Genomic DNA, 16,688 nt, shown 5'->3' with positions numbered 1-16,688 from the left:
AGCATAAACATTTGATTTTTCATAAGTACTTGGTAAACTTCACAGGAAAATGACCCAAAAAGTGATTAAGCCTATGTGCTCATATACTAGTTTAGACAAAGAGTATTAACTGTAAAAAAAAAAAAAAAAAAAAAAAAAATGGCTAACATGAGTGGGGAGCCTAAAGGAAGATGAGGATTATTTTAATATGGTTTGTTTTTACACATTTCTCTCAGCCTGACTCCCCATCTCTGGGGATAAGAATGTTCTTTTCCTCCTGCTGTATGGATGGCATCTTTTACAGGGGAGTTTTATTGCTTGCTTTCAGAGAGAAGAGGAGAGGTCAAGAGTGTGCTTCCTGCATCTTCTATTTCTCATGTGCCTTTAGCTCAAAGTAATTTTGATGTCAGAGTTGGTACATTTCAGGGTGGTGTGTTTTGTTATCTTTCAAAAATCCAGTCTAAGAAAATATTTTATGTGGTTAAGAATACAGAACAATATACTTAGTAATACTTGTTTATTCAAAACTATAACTGGTGCCAGACACTGTGCTGAGTTTGGGGTAACCCACGAAAAAATAGAAAGAGAAGTATCTGCAGAGAGATTGAGAATGAAGACCCAGGAATACTAAAAGAAGCCCATAGGATGCACATACTTCACATGAGAGAGCAGTGATCTATGATCTCATTAGGACCCAAGGAGGTTCATATTTGTAGGTCTTCTGAGTGGAATCCAAACATGTTCACTGCCTTTCTGCTCATTTGACCTAACCTTTATGACTTGTAGGTCTTCTGCATTGCTTCTTGTTTCACTTTTGGTTCTCAAATGCTATACCTCAGACTTCTACTCAAGAGAGACAACACGAATTTGAAATATGTGTTCTGCACTGGTGTCCAAGGCCAAACTAACCAGCATGCTGGTACTCTGTCATTCCTCTCCCTGTGTACCTTTCCATTATCAGCTCTTAGCAACCTTCATCATCTCACAGACTCACAGGGAACAATTGCCTTTTTTACTTTCCAGAGCAATCTGTTAGGATTAAACTCAATCGTCCATTTTCTGTAACCATCAACAACCATGAATAGTTGCTATTGTAACGTGTTCCAGTGGTCACTACCATTTTCATTAAAACCAAACCATCATGGAAACAATCAAGACCACACAAGTAATGCCAGAGGAGGGGGTGGGAAGAGGAAGAGTCTAAGTGGAATGTGTCTTGAGGATGATCAGTGTCCAGAATTTTTTTTCTCATTTATTAAGTCAGTAGGAAATACTTCCAAAGATAACTCTTGTCACAGAGAGATGTTAGTTGACCTTCACCTTGTTTCTTGGCCTTGTGTCCTCTGACATCCTGATAGCATTGATTACTTACATTTGCCTGATGTTGATTGTGATTTTATAGTACACCATTTGAAAAGTGAACTTCCAAAAATATGTCCATAAGTCATATGTGCAGCTGTTATACATCTGAGCTTAAGATGAGCTCAGCACTTCATGGTGCAAATGAATTTCTATTGTTTAAGAAACTGCCATTTGGGAGAAAAGAATAAACAATAATATGCTTAGCAGGATTTTTTATTCAAAATTGCTATTGGTACCAGGGGACCCTGGGTGGATCAGTCAGTTGAGTGTCTGACTCTTGATTTCAGCTCAGGTCCTGATTTCAGGGTCGTGAGATTGAGCCCTGTGTCAGGATCTGCGCTCGGCATAGAGTCTGATTGGGATTCTCTCTCTCTATCCCTCCTCACCCCCACAACCCCATCTCTCTCAATCTCTCTCTCTAAAATAAAATAAAATAAATACTATTGGTACCAGACTTTATGCTCAGTCTGGTGTGTGAGGGAAAGTACAAATATGAATACAGTCTCTTGAACTCATTCACTGTCAGGGGAGAGAGATTTATTTAAAAATTCACAATATAATGTAATCTGTGCTATAATAGAGATCTGCATATACTTCTTTTGGAGAAGATCCTAAAGTGCTATCTTTATTAATAATCAAGACCACATTTTACATAAGAAATCACTAGAGATTGTAAGAAATACATTTCAGTATGAAACCTCATGACTGTTTTGGTAAGTTTTTCTAATTTTTCTATTCCTGAGGAGATATTTTATGCAAAAAATATATGAGATTCCTTGAAATTAAAAAAAATTAATGTTATCTTAGTCACTAAGGAACATATATTAAATAACAGTTCAACATAAAAAAAAGGCTTAGGTTGATTCTAGCATAATTATTTTAAGAATCAAAGGAATATGAAAAACATCACAAGTTGTCTGATTCTGAGACCCCACATTGCACTGGGTAATTAACAAACTTTTTTTATTATGGACTAATTTTAGATTTACAGAAAATAATTATAACAGTAGTACAAAGCTTCTGGTACCCAGTTTTCCCTCATAGTTACCTCTTACATATCTATGCTACATTTCTTAGAACTAAGAAATTAAATTTGGTATATGACTATTAAGTCATAAAAAATTAAAATTATTACTATTATTATTAAAACTATTACTATTAAAAATATGACTATTTTTTACTTAATTTTCACCAGGCTTTTTCTCCACTAATTTCTTTGTATACTCCAGGATCCAAGCTACAATCTTCCTTTGGATTTAGTGTACTATCTCTTTAGTTTATGACTATTTCTCAGCCTATTCTTGTTTTTTTATGGCCTTGATGATTTTGAATAGTTTTGGCTACCCAATATTTTATGACCTCTAATTCAATTTGGGTTTTCTAATGTTTTGCTCATCATTAGAGCAAAACATCTCTTAACATTTAAAACATCATAATAGTAATGTTAGCTCATCAGTATGAGTTTTGAGGAAGAATATTACAGAGGTGTGGTGTCCTTCTTAATACATCTTTTCACAGGCAGTATACAATATAATGGTGCTGTTAACCTTGATTATTTTGTTAAAGTGGTGTCTGCCACATTCTTCCACTCTGAAATTGCAATTTTCCCTTTCTATAATCCTCTTTGGAAGTGAGCAACTAAGTTCAGGCCACTTTTGAGTGAAGGGGGATGTTTAAGTTCCACTTTGTAGAAGGGAAACTGTTTTCATTTATTACTTTAAATTCACTGGTAAGGAAAATTTGTATCTTCTCTTTATTTATCATATATATAAATAATATTTAAAATATAATATTTAAAATATTATAATTATTACAGTATTTTATTATATAGTAAAAATGATATTTAAAAATATCAGTATGGCCTCAAGGGTATTTATTTTATACTTTGGATGATGATCCAACATTACATTATTTATAAAGTTTTATCAGAACACAGATTTGACAACTGCTTACTTAGCCTGTTAGGGAGTTGGGAAGGTCTATGTCTCAAGGAGAGTGCTATTAGGAAGGAAGAAGAGGAATACAAGCTAAGAGGAAACCAGGCTTATTACTTCAAATAGTTTTACAGTTTGCTTCGATTTTTGCTTTCCTTTTTGAGAACTTGGGCTTCCTTTTTAGTGTTGATCTGTTGTTAAAGAGCATATAACTATGTCTGGTTCTATATTTACTGGTGATTTACACAAATGGAATGAAGAAAAATGAGAAAGCAGCTTCCAGAAAGAATAGATGACTTTCCAGAGGTCCAAAAACTATATAAGGACTGAACTTAAGGGTTCAATCTCTTTGTCGTCTGTTGATTTAAGTGACAACCGCCTTACCAGACAATGTAGCACACACCCCTCTGGGCTCTGGGAGGGCCATCTTGAATTCCTCTATAAATATGTTGTATTCAATGGCTAACAGACACATGAAAAAATGTTCATCATCATTAGTCATCAGGGAAATTCAAATCAAAACCACATTAAGATACTACCTTATCCCTGATAGAATGGCAAAAATAGACAAGTCAAGAAACAACAAATGTTGGAGAGGATGTGGGGAAAAGGGAATCCTCTTACACTGTAGGAGGGAATGCAAATTTGTGCCGCCACTTTGGAAAACAGTGTGGAGGTTCCTCAAAAAAACTAAAAATAGAGCTACCCTATGACTCAGCAATTGTACTACTGGGTATTTACCCCAAAGATACAGATAGAGTGAAAAGAAAGGCTATATGCACTACAGTGTTCACAGCAGCAATGTCCACAATAGCCAAAATGTGGAAAGAGCCAAGATGCCCTTCAACAGACAAATGGATAAAGAAGATGTGGTCCATATACACAATAGAATATTAGCCCTCAGAAAGGATGAATACACAACTTTTGCATCAACATGGATGGGACCAAAGAAGATTATTCTAAATGAAATAAGTCAAGCAGAGAATGTCAATTATCATATTGTTTCACTTATTTATGGAACATAAGCAATAGCATGGAGGACATTAGGAGAAGGAAGGGAAAAGTGAAGGAGAGAAATTGGAGTGGGAGATGAACCACGACAGATTATGGACACTGGGAAACAAACTGAGGGTTTTAGAAAGGAGGGACCTGGGAAGATGGGTGATCCTGGTGATGGAAATTAAGGAGAGCATGGATTGCATGGAGCACTGGGTGTTATACACAAACAATGAGTCATGGAATACTACATTAAAAACTAATGATGTACTGTATAGTGACTAACATAGCACAATAAAAAATAAATTAAATAAATCTGCTTTATTCTTAAATCCTGATATCCACACATTTTGTCACTTTATTAAAAGGACCATCTGAATTTCCCTGTGTGTCTCATATACCCTGGTCCCACAGGCACATGCATGTATGTATATGCATGTGCATACATGTCTGGGTATTCCTCAAGAACCTTGAAATCAGTAACTGAATTCATTGTCTTCCTACCAGCCTGCTGCTCTTCTTCTAATATCCACTATCTTGGCCAATGATGCAGTCATCCATTTGAGTTCCCAAGCAAGAAATCTTACTGCGGAGAGCCCCAGATATGGACCCTCAACTCTATGGGCAAATAATTTTCGACAAAACAGGAAAAAAATATACAGTGGAAAAAAGACAGTCTCTTCAATAAATGGTGCTGGGAAAACTGGACAGCTATATGTAGAAGAATGAAACTCGACCTTTCCCTTACACCGTACACAAAGATAAAATTGAAATGGATAAAGGACCTCAACGTGAGACAGGAATCCATCAGAATCCTAAGGGAGAATATAGGCAGTAACCTCTTCGACATCAGCCACAGCAAGTTCTTTCAAGATATGTCTCCAAAGGCAAAGAAAACAAAAGCAAACATGAACTTTTGGGACTTCATCAAGATCAAAAGCTTCTGCATAGCAAAGGAAACTGTCAACAAAACAAAGAGGCAACCCAGGGAATGGGAGAAGATATTTGCAAATGACAGTACAGACAAAGGGTTGATATCCAAGATCTATAAAGAACTCCTCAAACTCAACACACACAAAACAGACAATCATTTCAAAAAATGGGCAGAAGATATGGACAGACACTTCTCCAATGAAGACATACAAATGGTTATCAGACACATGAAAAAATGTTCATCATCACTAGCCATCAGGGAGAATCAAATTAAAGCCACATTGAGATATCACCTTACACCAGTTAGAATGGCCAAAATTAACAAGACAGGAAACAACATGTGTTGGAGAAAGGATGTGGAGAAAGGGGAACCCTCTTCCACTGTTGGTGGGAATGCAAGTTGGTGCATCCTCTTTGGAGAACAGTGTGGAGATTCCTCAAGAAATTAAAAATAGAGCTTCCCTATGACCCTGCCATTGCACTCCTGGGTATTTACCCCAAAGATACAGATGTCGTGAAAAGAAGGGCCATCTGTACCCCAATGTTTATAGCAGCAATGGCCACGGTCGCCAAACTGTGGAAAGAACCAAGATGCCCTTCAACGGAGGAATGGATAAGGAAGATGTGGTCTATATACACTATGGAGTATTAAGCCTCCATCAGAAAGGATGAATACCCAACTTTTGTAGCAACATGGATGGGACTAGAAGAGATTATGCTGAGTGAAATAAGTCAAGCAGAGAGAGTGAATTATCATATGGTTTCACTTATTTGTGGACCATAACAAATAGCATGGTGGACAAGGGGAGATGGAGAGGAGAAGGGAGTTGGGGGAAATTGGAAGGGGAGGTGAACCATGAGAGACTATGGACTCTGAAAAACAATCTGAGGGTTTTGAAGGGATGGGGGGTGGGAGGTTGGGGAAACCAGGTGGTGGGTATTCGAGAGGGCACAGATTGCATGGAGCACTGGGTGTGGGGCAAAAAAAATGGATACTGTTATACTGAAAAAAAAGTAAAAAATTTAAAGAAAAAGATTGTTCAAGTGGAGGACATTTTAATACATGACAGTTTTGTTTTATTGTTAACCTTATTCTTTTGGGCAGTAGAAGACATGTTTTTCTTTTCTTTTCTTTTTTTAATGTGCAATTTTCTTTCTTTCTTTCTTTCTTTCTTTCTTTCTTTCTTTCTTTCTTTCTTCTTTCTTTCTTTCTTTCTTTCTTTCATTCTTTCATTCCTTTTTTCTGCCTAACAGTATTCATTGTTTTTGCACCACACCCAGTGCTCTATGCAATCCGTGCCCTCTCGAATACCCACCACCTGGTTTCCCCAACCTCCCACCCCCCATCCCTTCAAAACCCTCAGATTGTTTTTCAGAGTCCATAGTCTCTCATGGTTCACCTCCCCTTCCAATTTCCCCCAACTCCCTTCTCCTCTCCATCTCCCCTTGTCCACCATGCTATTTGTTATGGTCCACAAATAAGTGAAACCATATGATAATTCACTCTCTCTGCTTGACTTATTTCACTCAGCATAATCTCTTCTAGTCCCATCCATGTTGCTACAAAAGTTGGGTATTCATCCTTTCTGATGGAGGCTTAATACTCCATAGTGTATATAGACCACATCTTCCTTATCCATTCCTCCGTTGAAGGGCATCTTGGTTCTTTCCACAGTTTGGCGACCGTGGCCATTGCTGCTATAAACATTGGGGTACAGATGGCCCTTCTTTTCACGACATCTGTATCTTTGGGGTAAATACCCAGGAGTGCAATGGCAGGGTCATAGGGAAGCTCTATTTTTAATTTCTTGAGGAATCTCCACACTGTTCTCCAAAGAGGATGCACCAACTTGCATTCCCACCAACAGTGGAAGAGGGTTCCCCTTTCTCCACATCCTTTCTCCAACACATGTTGTTTCCTGTCTTGTTAATTTTGGCCATTCTAACTGGTGTAAGGTGATATCTCAATGTGGCTTTAATTTGATTCTCCCTGATGGCTAGTGATGATGAACATTTTTTCATGTGTCTGATAACCATTTGTATGTCTTCATTGGAGAAGTGTCTGTCCATATCTTCTGCCCATTTTTTGAAATGATTGTCTGTTTTGTGTGTGTTGAGTTTGAGGAGTTCTTTATAGATCTTGGATATCAACCCTTTGTCTGTACTGTCATTTGCAAATATCTTCTCCCATTCCCTGGGTTGCCTCTTTGTTTTGTTGACAGTTTCCTTTGCTATGCAGAAGCTTTTGATCTTGATGAAGTCCCAAAAGTTCATGTTTGCTTTTGTTTTCTTTGCCTTTGGAGACATATCTTGAAAGAACTTGCTGTGGCTGATGTCGAAGAGGTTACTGCCTATATTCTCCCTTAGGATTCTGATGGATTCCTGTCTCACGTTGAGGTCCTTTATCCATTTCAATTTTATCTTTGTGTACGGTGTAAGGGAAAGGTCGAGTTTCATTCTTCTACATATAGCTGTCCAGTTTTCCCAGCACCATTTATTGAAGAGACTGTCTTTTTTCCACTGTATATTTTTTTCCTGTTTTGTCGAAAATTATTTGCCCATAGAGTTGAGGGTCCATATCTTGGTTCTCTATTCTGTTCCACTGGTCTATGTTTCTGTTTTTATGCCAGTACCATGCTGTCTTGGTGATCTCAGCTTTGTAGTAAAGCTTGAAATCAGGTAACGTGATGCCCCCAGTTTTATTTTTGTTTTTCAACATTTCCTTAGCGATTCAGGGTCTCTTCTGATTCCATACAAATTTTTGGATTATTTGCTCCAGCTCTTTGAAAAATACCTGTGGAATTTTGATCGGAATGTCATTAAAAGTATAGATTGCTCCTGGCATTTTTACAATGTTTATTCTTTTGATCCAAGAGCATGGAATGGTCTTCCATCTTTTTGTGTCTTCTTCAATTTCTTTCATGAGTGTTTTGTAGTTCCTTGAGTACAGATCCTTTACCTCTTTGATTAAGTTTATTCCCAGGTATCTTATGGTTCTTGGTGCTATAGTAAATGGAATCGATTCTCTAATTTCCCTTTCTGTATTTCTGTATTTAACATTGTTAGTGTATAAGAAAGACACTGATTTCTGTACATTGACTTTGTATCCTGCCACATTACTGAATTGTTGTATGAGTTCTAGTAGTTTGGCGGTACAGTCTTTTGGGTTTTCCATATAAAGAATCATGTCATCTGCAAAGAGAGAGAGTTTGACTTCTTCATTGCCAATTTGGATAGCTTTTATTTCTCTTTGTTGTCTGATTGCTGTTGCTAGAACTTCTAATACTATGTTGAACAAGTGTGGTGAGAGTGGGCATCCTTGTCATGTTCCTGATCTCAACGGGAAGGCTGCAAGCTTTTTCCCATTGAGGATAATATTTACTGTGGGTATTTCATAGATAGATTTTATGAAGTTCAGGAATGATCCCTCTATCCCTATACTTTGAAGTGTTTTGATCAGGAACCGATACTAAATTTTGTCAAGTGCTTTTTCTGCATCAATTGAGAGGACCATGTGGTTATTCTCTCTTCTCATATTAACTTGTTCTATTACATTGATTGATTTGCGAACTTGAACCATCCTTGTAGCCCAGGGATGAATCCCACCTGGTCATGGTGGATAATCTTTTTAATGTGCTGTTGGATCCTGTTTGCTAGGATCTTGTTGAGAATCTTAGCACCCATATTCATCAGTGATATTGGTCTGAAATTCTCCTTTTTGGTAGGGTCTTTGCCTGGTTTGGGGATCAGGGTAATGCTGGCTTCATAGAAAGAGTCTGGAAGTTTTCCTTCTGCTTCAATTTTTTGAAACAGCTTCAGAAGAATAGGTGTTATTTCTTCTTTGAAAGTTTGGAAGAATTCCCCAGGGAATCCATCATGTCCTGGGCTCTTGTTTTTTGAGAGGTTTTTGATCACTGCTTCAATCTCATTACTAGATATTGGTCTATTCAGGTTGTCAATTTCTTCTTGGTTCAATGTTGGGAGTTTATAGTTTTCCCAAATGCATCCATTTCATCTAGGTTGCTAAGCTTATTGGCATATAACTGTTGATAATAACTTCTGATGATTGTTTCTACTTCCTTGGTGTTAGTTGTTATCTCACCCTTTTCATTCATAATTTTATTAATTTGGGCTTTCTCTCCTTTCTTTTGGATTAGTGTGGCCAATGGTTTATCGATCTTATTGATTCTTTCAAAAAAACCAGCTTCTAGTTTCATTGATACATTCTACTGTATCTCTGGTTTCTACCTCATTGATCTCTGCTCTAATCTTGATTATTTCCCTTCTTATGTGTAGAGTTGGTTTGATTTGTTGTTAATTCTCCAGTTCTTTAAGGTGAAGAGACAGCTGGTGTGTTCTGGATTTTTCAATTTTTTTGAGGGAAGCTTGGATGGCTATATATTTCGCCCTTAGGACCACCTTTTCTGTATCCCATAAGTTTTGGACCGAAGGGTCTTCATTCTTACTGATTTTCATGAATTGTTTAAGTTCTTCTTTGATCTCCTGGTTGATCCAAGCATTCTTAAGCAAGGTGGTCTTTAGCTTCCAGGTGTTTGAGTTCTTTCCAAACTTTTACTTGTGACTGAGCTCCAGGTTCAAAGCATTGTGATCTGAGAATATGCAGGGAATAATCTCAGTCTTTTGGTATTGGTTGAGTCCTGATTTGTGACCCAGTATGTGGTCTATTCTTTTTGTTGTTGTTGTTAATTTTGTATTTCTTTTCAGCATAACAGTATTCATTGTTTTTGCACCACACCCAGTGCTCCATGCAATCCGTGCCCTCTCTAATACCCACCACCTGGTTCCCCCAACCTCCCACGCCCTGCCCCTTTAAAACCCTCAGATTGTTTTTCAGAGTCCATAGTCTCTCATGGTTTACCTCCCCTTCCAGTTTCCCTCAACTCCCTTCTCCTTTACATTTCCCCTTGTCCTCCATGCTATTTGTTATGGTCCACAAATAAGTGAAACCATATGATAATTGACTCTCTCTGCTTGACTTATTTCACTCAGAATAATCTCTTCCAGTCCTGTCCATGTTGCTACAAAAGTTGGGTATTCATCCTTTCTGATGGAGGCTTAATACTCCATAGTGTATATAGATAAGTGGTCTATCCTTGAGAAGGTTCCATGTGCACTTGAGAAGAACGAGTATTCTGTTATTTTGGGGTGGAATATTCTGTATATGTCTATGAGGTCCACCTGGTCCAATGTGTCATTCAATGCTCTTGTTTCTTTATTGACTTTCTGCTTCGATGATCTGTCCACTTCTGTGAGAGGCATGTTAAGATCTCCTACTATTAATGTATTCGTATCAATATGACTCTTTATCTTGATTAACAGTTTTCTTATATAATTGGCTGCTCCCATATTGGGAGCAAAGATATTTACAATTATTAGATCACCTTGGTGGATAGTCCCTTTAAGAATTATGTAGTGTCCTTCTGTATCTCTGACTACAGTCTTTAGTTTAAAACCTAATTTCTCTGATATGAGAATTGCTACTCCAGCCTTCTTTTGAGGCCCACTGGCATGAAAGATGCTTCTCCATCCCTTCACTTTCAGTCTGGGTATATCTTTAGGTTCAAAATGTGTCTCCTGTAGACCCATATTGATGGGTTTTGTCGTTTTATCCAATCTGCAACCCTGTGCCATTTTATGGGCGCATTTAGGCCATTCACATTGAGAGTGATTATTGATGTATACATTTTTATTGACATCGTGTTACCTTTGAAGGCTTTCTTTCTGTAGATTGTCTCTATATTTCTGTTCAATGCTATTCTTAGGATTTTTCCTTTTTTTATAGAACAACCCCCCCCCCTTAATATTTCCTGCAGTGTTGACTTGGTGGTTGCATAGTCTTTTAAGCCTTGCCAGTCTTGGAAACTCTTTTTCTCTCCATCCATTTTGAATGTCAGTCTTGCTGGATAAAGTATTCTTGGCTGCATATTCTTATCATTTAGTGCCCTGAATATATCTTGCCAGCCCTTTCTGGCTTGCCAGGTCTCTGTGGACGGGTCTGATGTTATTCTGATGGACTTTTCTCTTTACATAAGGAGCCTCTTTGTCCTAGCGTCTTTCAAGAGATTATATCTACAATTATGATTCCTCAATTTTACTATCAGGTGCCTTGATAGTTTTTTTTTTTTTTTTGAATCTATAATCTTGAGGGGAGACCATTCTGCCTCTAGTACATGAATGCTGGTTCCATTCACGAGATTGGGCAAATTTTCATGAAGAACTTGTTCCACTGTATCTTATAGACTTCTTTCTTTCTCCTCCCCTTCAGGGATTCCAATAATTCTGGCGTTGGAACGTTTCATGGCATCATTTATTTCCCTGATTCTGTTTTAATGGCTTCTAAGCTGTTTGTTCCAGGCTTCCTCCTGTTCCTTTCTCTCTATCTGTTTGTCCTCCAGATCACTAATTCTATCTTCTGTCACAGTTACCCTAGCTTTTAGAGAATTTAGATTAGATTGGAACTCATTGACAGCATTGTGAACCTCATCTCTGGTAGCTTTCAGTTCTGCCCTAACATTGTGAACATCATCCCTGGTCACTTTCAGTTCTGCCCTAATCAATTACATTTGGTCATCCATGGCTTTCTCCAACCTAGCTATTGCCGGGATAGTTGTTAGCCTGAATTCTCTTTCCGCCACATTGTCTATGTTGATAGCCGTTAGCTCTGTTGCAAAGGCCCATCCTCTGTATTTTTCTTCTGTTGGGCATTCCTCCTCCTAGTCATTTTGGTAAGAGATGGCTGAACAGATGTAGCTGGATGTGTCTACCATAGTGCAGTCAAGGTGCAACCTGGAACACTTCTGAGCAATCAGGATTCCTTACCCAAATGAGAGAAAAAAGAAAAGAAAAAGAAAAAAAAAAGAGAGAGAGAGAAAGAGACAGGTAAAAAAGGGAAGATAAAAGAGAAGGTTCAGGCCAAATGGGCCCCAAGGTAAGATTTATGAAGTATACAAACAAAAACAGACAAACAAAAAGACTGATAAAAGTATATGACAAGAGGGAAAAAAATATATATATATATGCAAATAAAAGAAGAACCTGGTCAAAAAAGAACCCCAAGTATAAGATTTATATACTACCAGGACAAGCACAAAAACACAGAAACACTGGCGGAAGAAAAATATGGGAGAGTGGTTATAAATTCTCAGTGTGGATGAGGAAGATTATTTTGATTCTTCCTGGATGTATCTTGATGTCTTTGTTAAAGGACTCAACTTTCCTAATATAAAGAGGGATTAAAAATTGGTTTACCTATAGAGGCAGCATTGATTTGGGAAAGGGGATTACCTTGAAGTTTAACTCTATATGAATATTAGAAAATAAAATAAAAAAGGAATAAACTAGACTAAACTAAACTAAAATTTAAAAAATATTAAAAAAATAGAAATACAAAAGAAAAACACAGGTATATGTATCAAAAAGTTCAGGTTAGAAGGTTATTATGGAATTTGACATACTGGACATCTCACTGTAATGGTAAATAGGTTTAAAAATTATCTATATAAAAAAAAATGAACCAGAATAGTGGGAATGAGTTAAAAATAAAAGTTGTATCTATGAAGTAGTGGCAGTTGTTCTCTTGTAGTCTTTCTTTTCTTTCCTTTTCTTTTCTTTTTTTCCTTTCCTGGTTGGTTTTCTGGGGGAGGGACCTGCCACGTGGGTTTTCAGTCAATGATGTTCCCTGAGTTAAGTCCTCCCACCCCCCTCAAGGGGGTGGGCTCTGAGGAAACCGGTTTTTTCAGGCTTTTGTTCTCTGGAGGTTTTTATGTTTGTTCACTTTTTTTGTCTCGTTGCCTTGACCGCTTTTGATGGTTTTTGGAGGTTTAGAGGAAAGCAAACTACACCCTGCCTCCCTTTCAGAGAAAAGCCTCAGTCTGCTCCCCTGTGGGTGCTTCAGAGCCCACATAAATTCCCCCTTGGCTGCTGGCAGAGCAGGTTCTAAGTTGTGGTCCCTGCGGACACAGGCTCTTCTGCTTGTACCCAAAACCATGTCAGCGGTGGCTGTCTGGGCAGCTCAAGACCGCCAGAGAGGTTCCAAGCAGTGATCGCACACTGAGATTTTCCTGCTGGCCTGGGCTGGGAGTGCCTAGTCTTTCTAGGTCTAAGAGCACCAGACTTGCATGCACCTCTCTCAGGGGAGAGTATGGGTCGCACGCATCTCAGGCTCTGATAACAGGGCGTGGGTCTGAGATCACCAGGCTGGGCCTTCTCACACCTCTCTCAGGGGAGGGTGAGGGGCATGCGCATCTCAGGCTCTGTTAGCACGGCTTGGCTTTCTGCTGTCTGGTGAGGCTCCCAGCCCCTCACAGGAGCTGGACCCCACGCATTCTCAGGTGTGCTGGTGGCTCAGGGACCAAGACCTCACACCACACTCTCTCCGACTCAGTACCCGGGGAGGCTGTCCTGGGTTTGGGGACTTAAGCCCCTGTCCCTAGCCACCCCGATTCCCACAATTTCCCCTCTGTGATCCTTTGCTCTTTTTGAGTGCTTTCAACCAGTCTCCAAGTTAATGCTGGTCCCCAGACATAGGGCATTCTCGTACTGGGTGTATTACTTTCCAATCATTCACCTCTGGTGGCTCCCTCCCCCTTTTGTTTATCTTCTGATATCAGTCTGACATTCTCATCCCGCTTTACCTGCCCACTGGCATCTGCTGCCCCTGTAGAGATTCAGACGTGTATAATTCTGATCTCAGGCTGATTTCATGGGTGATCAAAGTTCTTTGGTAGGTAATCAGCTCACTTTAGGGTACAGGTTGAAACGGCGCCTCCTCCTACTTCCCCGCCATCTTGTCTCCCAATCTACTTTAACAATCTTTCAAAACTTCCTATCTATATCTTCATGCCTCCATCCCCCTTTCCCTTCCTGGAATTTCCACCCTTTTTGGAAAACCTACTTAACTTCTAAGCCCTTGCTCTTCAAAGAGTGATCTGCCAACCAGCAGTATTAACATCACTGGGAACTTGTTAGAATTATAGAATGTTGAGTTCAACTTCTGACCTTTGATTCAGAATCAGCATTTTAATGGCACCCTCAGGTAATTCTCATGTCTAATAAAGGTCAGGGAGCACTATAGTAAGATATCTCAACTAACAACTTCCCAAGGAAGCCTTCTCTGATATGCCTTTCATCTTTGCCAGATGCCTGTCTCCCTCCTCTCTACCTACTTCAGTGCTGTGTAGGAATCATTTGTTGATAGAAAAAAAGATGTTTCATATTCATCTTCTTATCCTCAGAGATCACTTGTATTCTCAGGGATAACTTTCTTTCATCCCAGAAATAACTACTGAGCACCTGTGATAGTCCAGTCACAGGAAAACATGAGGAGGATGCCACTGGTGAACACAGGACACCATTCCTTTTTATAGTCTGGGCATCAAAATGATGTTCATCAAAGAGAAACAGAGACCTTACTGATAGTCTTGTCAAGTTATCTAAGCCTCAGGTGTTTGAACTTGGAAGAGCAGATAAACATTCAGTGACTTTGGGTGAGTCCCACTACTCCATAAGCATATAACTGTATCTATTCAAGGTCACCATTTGCATATGTAAGTTCAAAACAGAGAAAACAAGCACGTGGAGTTAATGCTTATGTTACTCAGTCACCAAGTAGCTAGAACTGTACCTAGAGAAATTTCACTCTCGGAAAAGTTTTTACAGGTTACAGCTACTAACCTGTTGTTTGGTTCCTTTTCAGAAACCCTGCCCCAGGATTTCCCATATTCCCAGTATTTATGCTGCCATAGTCAGAGAACTCCCCACACCTATAAGCAATCCATGGCATCACCAGTTATCTTTGACAGCTGACTTCCTCCTCATTGATTGACTTGATAAGTTTATCTGTGCCTACTTTTGGCTTTCTGAATAGTCTCTCTCACTGCCTTGGATAGCCCTCATGTTCTTCCTACTCTCTGTTTCCCAGGTGATATACCAATATGAGTAGCCCATCAAAGATTCTTCATGAAGAAGTTAATGCTGAAGACAAGTGGGCTGTCATCCTATTTAGAACCACTGAATGAGATGTCACAGAGTAATCCCACCTGAGGGGCCAGGAAGTCGGAATATCCTCCATAACTCATTCATCAGTGGTCAAAGGCTGTTTTTAGGGCTGATACTTCTGGCCTGCCATCTGGGCAAAATAAGTGTTCAATAGTCAGAACAAGTGCAAAGTCTTTGCTTGCAGAAGTGAGTACTAAGAGAGTGTGAACAAGACACCAGCAATACCTGCTACAGAGAGGGGCAAGGAGGAGAGTGTGGAAATCAGAATATAGAACTTGGCCACTGGAGAGCTGAAGTAGGAAAAATATATATATTTTACAGCATTTCCTTTAAGAAAAACAGTCAATAGTCTCGAATCTACAAAAACAGTATAAATAGCACAATAGCAGCACTTTTAAAATCAGATGTTGCCAAGACAACTCTAGCTGTTTCTCTGCAATTTTTAGAATGACCTTACTCATAGCCAAGGCAACCTACATAGCATAGCTAGAATCTGGAGAAGAATCCCTTCCATCTTTTTTCTTCCTCCAGGGGGTGTTCCATGCCACCACCAGCTGTCGCGTCTCCCAGTCACATCAGGTATCTGAGGCGTGGCTACTCAAAGAATACTGAAACACCTTGGGATAATGGAATCCCTGAGTCAAGATCCACTGGCATCATCTTTTATTCCTTGCATGTTACAAGAATCACCTCCACCCCCAAGAGTGCCCTTGTGTTCTCTGAAGGTGTTTTCATGAAGACCAAGGAATACAGATAAGGAGGTTATTCTAAGCACAAAGCCTTCTGCCCTCTTCCACTAAGAAATACACAAATTTTTAGGAATTCATAGTCCCTTATGAAGGTGGTAGCTTCAGGGTTCCTAAACTCAGGGCATGGGCCAAATAGAAAAGATTTCCCTATTACCTACAAATGGGATCTCTTAGGTGTATGCCTCCTAGCATGCCTTTCTTAGATGGGTAGTTTGTTAGTCTCTCCAAACATGTGGGGAGAGACCTCATTTTTAGACATGGAGTGATGGGGAGAATGGGGTACAGCATCCAGAAGAAACAGAAGAAAGTTCTAGCTAATCAATTATGAGCTGGGGAAGGAATGAAGTAGTGAGAAAATTGGGGGATATGATGATCTTAACTATGAGAAGTTAAATTTAAATTTTTAAGAAGGAAAAAAATATGTAAATGTTAGATGGCTATATAAGGAAGTATCCCATTCTGAGTTGTTTTAAGATACATCCTTTCTCCAAGACCCTGTAACAAATCTTGAAAAAGTACAGTGTTTTGTTTTGTTTTTTAATCTGAAATCAGATGAGTCTAGCCATAGTAACATTTTTCCAGTCAGCAAAATCATGAATCACTCCTTTCTCAAAGGACTTCATTAATGTCAGCACAAAAGACTCAAATTTCTCCTCATATTTATCATTCGGAATTAAAAACTGTTTACTTACTGTGCATGCCAAGGAATAGATGAAAC

General features: G+C 38.9%; 1 long non-coding RNA gene across 1 annotated transcript in view; it reads left to right on the top strand.

Annotated features, from left to right (window-relative positions):
* Positions 1-16,166, top strand: part of LOC309871415 — a 28,691-nt gene extending 12,525 nt beyond the window's left edge. The window contains exon 3 of the long non-coding RNA XR_014315264.1: positions 15,753-16,166. This is a non-coding gene — a long non-coding RNA (uncharacterized lncRNA). The remainder of the gene's footprint in view (positions 1-15,752) is intronic.
* The last annotated feature ends 522 nt before the right edge of the window (positions 16,167-16,688 follow it).

This window comes from Mustela nivalis, assembly GCF_964662115.1.
Source record: "Mustela nivalis genome assembly, chromosome: 8".
Classification (NCBI taxonomy): Eukaryota; Metazoa; Chordata; class Mammalia; order Carnivora; family Mustelidae; genus Mustela; species Mustela nivalis.
This window is presented reverse-complemented; position numbering and strand designations above follow the sequence as displayed.